The following is a 6,785-nucleotide window of genomic DNA, read 5'->3' on the forward strand; positions in this document are numbered from 1 at the left end:
ATTCAATAAAGAACTACAACATTTCAAATACGGAAGCCGTTACAGAGATGTCCAAACTGTGAGACAAGTCTTAGACACCCTTAAAGTTAATGGAGTTACATATGGCGAGATATGCATCGGGAACATTCTACCAGAGTTTTTGATGAGGTTTATGCACTTACACCTTCTTTAAAGGACAACAGGGATAACAATGAGGGATCAACAAAAGACGTGTCGAGGTATAGAAACTCAAAATAATCCTTGTTAGAGCTTCAGCGTATCAACTGGCAAAAGTTTTAGCAACGGTGAGAAGGCTATAGATGCTGACTACAATGATAAGAATTATGAAGAGGACTAAGGGGTATGTAGCAAATAAAAAAAAGAGCAACGACAAGATTAATTGAAGCAATAACAATAATGATCAAGGAAACGACAGATTTTAGAAAATATATGAAAAATTGAAAATGAGATATATCTTATGAGAAAGATATTTCAAAATGACATTCAGTGCGGTGATAAAGCACAGACAGTGGCGAATTTCAAGGCGATAATGAGATATACATCTCAAAATGGCAACAAGGCAGGCAACGCAGTGGCAAGGCACAAGCAACAACGATGATATAAAATATATGTGCATATATATATATATATATAAGTGATGTAATAAATATGTTTATATAATAAAATAAATAAATTTATAATTCACAAATTTTTCTTGCCTTTTTACTTCTAATTTTGCTCTTAATCGGAGGTTCCCAAGATATTATCTGGGGTAATTAATAATAGAGGCTTGCCTCTATTAGGAATGGAAGAACCCATGAAACAAATATGATATTTGTGTTTCAATGTGCCTTCTGGTGTTTTCTTTATGATGCCAAACGCGTATTTTTGATCCCACAGTGATGTTTTTTTGTTTTTGCAATCATAAAATCAATTATTTAATTAACATTTCCTTATAAAGATTATTTAATTATAAAAATTAATTTGAATAATAGTTGAAATGCTAAATTGTTAATCAATTCTATTGCTTAGTTAATATAAATAATTTTTTAATTTTTTTTATTTATGAGATTGAGACTCTATTCTCTAATCTCATCTCTTAATCTCACAATCCCTAATTCAATTATAATTTATAATTAATTAATATAATGGGATCATGGATGGTCACACAGATCAATTCAATTTCTTATTGTTAATATATCAAATATATTATCTTGAAAAGTATATACTTTTTTAATATAAATAAGTTTTCAACTTAAATAAAAAGATAAATAAAAAGCTTTATCTAATCCATGGAACTCACTGCCTAAATTTTAATCTCTAACTCTTAATTTAGTGATAATTTAATAAATTATTTACATAATTTAGAAAATTTTTAAAAATGCAATATAGTTAATATAAGTTTAGTATTTTATTTAATTTTTATACTAATATCATTTAATTATTAATAATTTAAATATATGGGCTTTTGTTCATTTATTTCGAGGCCGGGGTGGGGGCAAGGAGGATGTTCCCCGGGCATGGCCCAGACCCCGACTGGGAATTTTTTTCTGGCCCCGGCCCCAGAAAAAATTCCTCGACCCTCAACCTACGGGGCAGGGAATTGAGCTCCCTGTCAAGGGGCCATTGACATCCCTACTCATGATTGCATAGGATAATAACTCATTTACTTCCAAAAGAATGAATTCCTTTTTGGTAATCATTCACAACTATTACTTGTCTGACATAGTCAGACTTCTAAGTTTCTCCTACCAAAGGGTGAACTAAACCTAACCACTCTAGTAATAGACTAGACATCACAATCACATTGTGATCATGATACCTCAGGTTTAAGATCCACGTATATGATCATAACCAACAATCCTTTTCAATGATGACCAAAAATTAAAACTCATGTGATCGGATTGTTGTGAGTCATGTTTGAATACACTATTCCCATTGATGTATTTATCATATAAGCTACCACTATCCCATAGTGTTAAATAAGCATCTTTGTAAAGTATACGGCATACAAATCCTTATGAATTTTTAACGCCTAATTAAAGATTCTCTGATTTGTGAACTATTTAAGTGTATAAGTACTAAACTTTTCAAGTGTCCTCTTTATCCCATAAAGAGTAGAAGCTTTACTTAATACACAAGGACTATAATGTTCAAAACTAATTAAAAATGACATCATAAGATTTAAATGAACATCAAAATAAATGACTATTATTAATAAGAATGTATAATACAAATGGAATGCCATAATACAAGTATCCTTGTTGCCATTCGAGGGCATAATCCTAAAAGTTATACAATACTCTAACTTCTTTGCTATGTGCTCTATGATTACTCACCCGCAAGTGCACAAGGTCATCAAGTAGTATCCTGTGCGTGACACAGGAGTTGTATTCGACAAGGCGAAGGAGCTACTCTTACTTCCTTTTTACTTGTTGTTTACCCTACAACTTCGAGTGCAAGTGTTCCAAATTAGTAAAAAGATTAAAAAGAACTAAGATAAGGTGTCTACATGCCAGGGTGAATGACTGAAAAACTTAAGAGGGAAGGTGGTCACGGATACGGATCCCCTCAAGGTTACTAAAGCAAGAAGGATGCTAAGGTTACAAGGCAATAGTGGTTTGGGTAAAGAGACTTCTAAAATATGTTAACCCTAATCCCTAAGTGATTATCCCCTAATACCATATGAGTATTGGTTCAGAATCTCTTCAGACCAAATACTCCTATGATTACATTAAGGCTAAGAAAATCTCTAATTAATGTCAAACACAATATCTAGGTTCATCCCTAATGGTTGGAGGGGTACAAAATACCAGAATCCCTCGGTGGATTCATACATGGATCTTTTTCAAGTTAAGCGAGTCTAATACAAGGGTAAATCCAGCACATCCAAATACAACCTACAAATTGAACCACAGAGTTCTCATGCAATCCAATACATCAATGAACACAAAGTTTTAACCACAAACCAAACCAAATGCATTATAAGTACTCAAAGCATCCAAACAAACAAGTTCACCCCAAGTTCATATGCATCTGGTGACCTTGGGGTTTAGCCGTCCATACAAACAAATGATACAATCAAAGTCATGGAAAAAACTAAAATAAACATAATAAACACTTCCTCAAACTCTATAAGCGAATGGCGTATCGGAATGTGTGGAAAGCTTCCATGGACGCCGCAATGGGGCCGGCTTCTCTCGTCGTCTTCAAGTTTCCCTAAGTGAGATCAAGGAAGAATCTTTCCAAAGTGTGCTTCTCCACTCGATTTCCACCTCAAAACACCCTCAAATCTTGTCCTCCACCTTGGATTTTGCCTTGGATAGTTGGAGAGCCAAGTGTAGAAGAAGAAATCCCAAACAAAATGCCCTAGAATCCTTTATAAAGATCCTCTTAGGTTTTCTTCACAGCCTGCCTTGCGGACACAAGGATGGTCGTAAGGCCCTCGAGATTTATATCGAAATTTCTTTTAAAGTGCTATAGTAACTTTGCTACAATACCTACATGTACAAAAATCTCCAGCTGTCTTGCGGGTATTCTCATGGCCACAAGGTTGCCCACAAGGAGAGCCTGAGGCCTCACAAATTCTTCATCCCTTTGTGCTACAGTGCTGCTATAGTCCTCAAGACCCTAAAACATCATTTTTAGTGTAGATTTCTTCCCGAATGTGTTTTGTGGCTCACCTCAACTTCTTCTAGGTCTGTAACACAATTAAAACCAATTTAAACACGAAAAGGGTATGGATTCATCAAAATAGTGATGAAAAATACATAACTCAATCATATAAAATACATACATTTCGATACTTATCACTCTACCTCTATGATCAAGCTTGAACTAGTTTCTTGATGAACCATTGTTAATGCTTTTCTTCTTACTTGGTCATGTATCTCTATCTCTTGAATGAAAAATAGAGGTGTTTGTTTTCCTTCATAACTCACTCCTTCACCTCTATGCTTAAACACTCTACTCCATCCTCAACTTTGATCCCACCAACTTACCATAATCACCCTAGCTAAAAGTTGTTATCATAGTCTAAATCTTATCACTAGGCTTCCTATCAAACTTTGGGCATTCCTCACAAGGATTTGTCCCCATGGTCCATACTATGATGGCTAAGCTAATTTGGCCTTATACGGAGCTGTCATCCTAGAATCTTACACCATGCTAATAAATTCAATACATGCTTTGCAACCTTGTCTACCTGTGATATGTAATGATGTTCAAACTCATTTTTGAAATTTGACCAATGCATCACCTCTAGATTAGGATATCAAGATAAAATGGTCTTTTGCAAGAGCTGAGCATCTTCTTTTAACTATTGTAAACAAACTCAAACTTGTATGGCTGGTCTAACTAAAACTGATCACGAGACCACCTCGTCATTACTTATTAAACTAACCTTAGTAAAACCTAAACAAGTCCAGTTACTCAATTAGTTAGATTGGGAATGGTATGAAATGACCTAGTCTAAGGGGAAAAAAATCAACTCTTGGTTTATTTCACTAAACCAAAACATATATTGCTACAATGTATTTTAAGGAGAAAGCAATGTTTTAAAATTCCTAATTTTTTTTTCTTCCATCACTTTCATTTACTCACATTCTCTCATCTCTATAGTCTCAAATTCTCTTTCACCTTTAGTCTGCTTATTAATATTGATATGATTATTAAGCCAAGTTCATGAGTTTGACAAATGCTAGTTGTCTTGGGATGATTAAGTAATTGTCGTTAATGTTTGATTATATACTTTTGACTATTTTATTTTGTCTGATATGTATTTATTTGAGGATGAAATGGATTTAAATATCAAATTTAAATAATTATGCTATTTTCATATTATTATAATTATTTTTTATATCATATTTTATCATTATCAATTGTTGTAATATATTTTTTTTTATTTTATTATTGACCTTGAATCAATCCTAAGTTAACCCTTAACCACTGGGTTTCCCTAAGCTAATTTCCATATTTGGTTTGACAATATTGGTTTTAACAATGATATAGCATGACTACTTCCTTCTCGAGGTACTTTATTGCCTTCAAAAGCATTTCTACTTGTTTGATCTAAGCTTTAGCTAGACCCCATTTGCATGGCTTTGATACAGGGTTCTTGCTCTTGCTCCTTTGGTTTCTTTAGCATTTGTGTACTATAAAAATGCCTTCATAGCTTGTACCAATATGTCTATTGTATACTGTAGCTCGGGAATTTGCCCTACATAATTAAGGGTTGTGATACATCCTCTACTTCTACTTATCCCTCTACTTGCATCTTTTCAGCCATAAGGATCGTATTCTTGCTTGCCTCTATGTTTGGTTAATAACGAACACTAGGCATAGCTTACACCATTCAGTCTAGGCTGCATAATGATTCAAAATATCTATACATGTTAGTGCAAAACTATCAACAAAATAGAAAAAACAAAGCCATAAAATCTCATCTTCTAGATCTGCCTCACATTCAATAATGCCTCTTTCCCTATGTCTTTGATCGTCCTTAGGATCCTGAAACCTAGGCTTAAATATTAGCAAATATCACATTTACCTCAACAACAAGACCATATTGCACCTAACTAGGCAAAAATGGCCTAACTAGCCTAGTTGGGTAACACATCTGGCATTATCGTGAAAGTGGGGGTGGCATCTTATCTATCTATCTTTACATATATTGATACTATTTGGCACATCATCACATCTACCACTAATGAGCCTCATCATCTTCAACATAAAGTACTATAGTAATTTAGCTAAAGTAAAGGCTACTACCAAATGTTAAAAAGACACAATTGCTTAATGAATGTGTTGCTTGAAGAGAGAGCTACTATAGTTATCCCTGGGTAAAACATTAGATATGTAGTGGTGATTTTCTGAAAGTGTACATGATCTTCAAGTAATATCTCGCGTGTGAGCACGAGGGTCGTATTCCATAGGGCCCAAGAAAGTATCATTACTTGCTCGTCATCTACTTTCTAGCCTACAACTCCAAATAAGGGGAAATAAAGAAAACAAACTAACTAACCTAAGGCCAGGTTACTAGCACAAGCTATTTGATAAACAAGGGAGAGTCAAGCATGAGAAGGGGGGCTGTTCAGACAAGGAACCCCTTTAGAGTTGTCATTAAGACCTAAACTAGGATGTCTTAAAGATATATTGACAGTAGTTTAGACCTAGAGAACTCTTGCAAAGATTAACCCCAAATCCTTTGGCGGTTAACCCCTAATCCCATACAAGTGTTGATCGTAATCCCTTCCGGATCAACTCCTCCTATGATCGCATTATGCTCTAGGAAATCTCTAAATAGGAGTAATCCTAATTTCATATTAAACCTAATGTTGGAGGGCTACCAACACTCGAATCCCTCGGTATATCGGTACATGTATCCCCTTTCAACCTATGATTGATCTACTGCAAGCGCGCATCCAGCGTCAACAAGTACAATTTAAGAATGAGATATGGAGGTCTCCATATGTAGCTCAAGGCATACAAAGCACAATTTATTGAATCTCAAACAACCATCAATATAAGAAATATCAACATCCAAAGTTTCCAACATGATAACCCTAGGGTTCAACCAAGCCTAAACACTACAATAAGTTAATTCCTTATGATAAGGGACACTTATACAACAACCAAGGAAGATAAATACATAAAAGAAGTATAAAAACCCCCTCAAAGCCATGATTTCTAATGATGCTGGCGGATCTCTCCACAAATGGCTCCTTTGATGATTTGGGGCTTCATTCTTGCTCCTTCTCCTTTACTAAGATCACATCCAAAAGATGCCCAAAAGGGCCTCAAGATGG

The sequence above is a fragment of the Dioscorea cayenensis genome, chromosome 14, assembly GCF_009730915.1.
Source record: "Dioscorea cayenensis subsp. rotundata cultivar TDr96_F1 chromosome 14, TDr96_F1_v2_PseudoChromosome.rev07_lg8_w22 25.fasta, whole genome shotgun sequence".
NCBI lineage: Eukaryota > Viridiplantae > Streptophyta > Magnoliopsida > Dioscoreales > Dioscoreaceae > Dioscorea > Dioscorea cayenensis.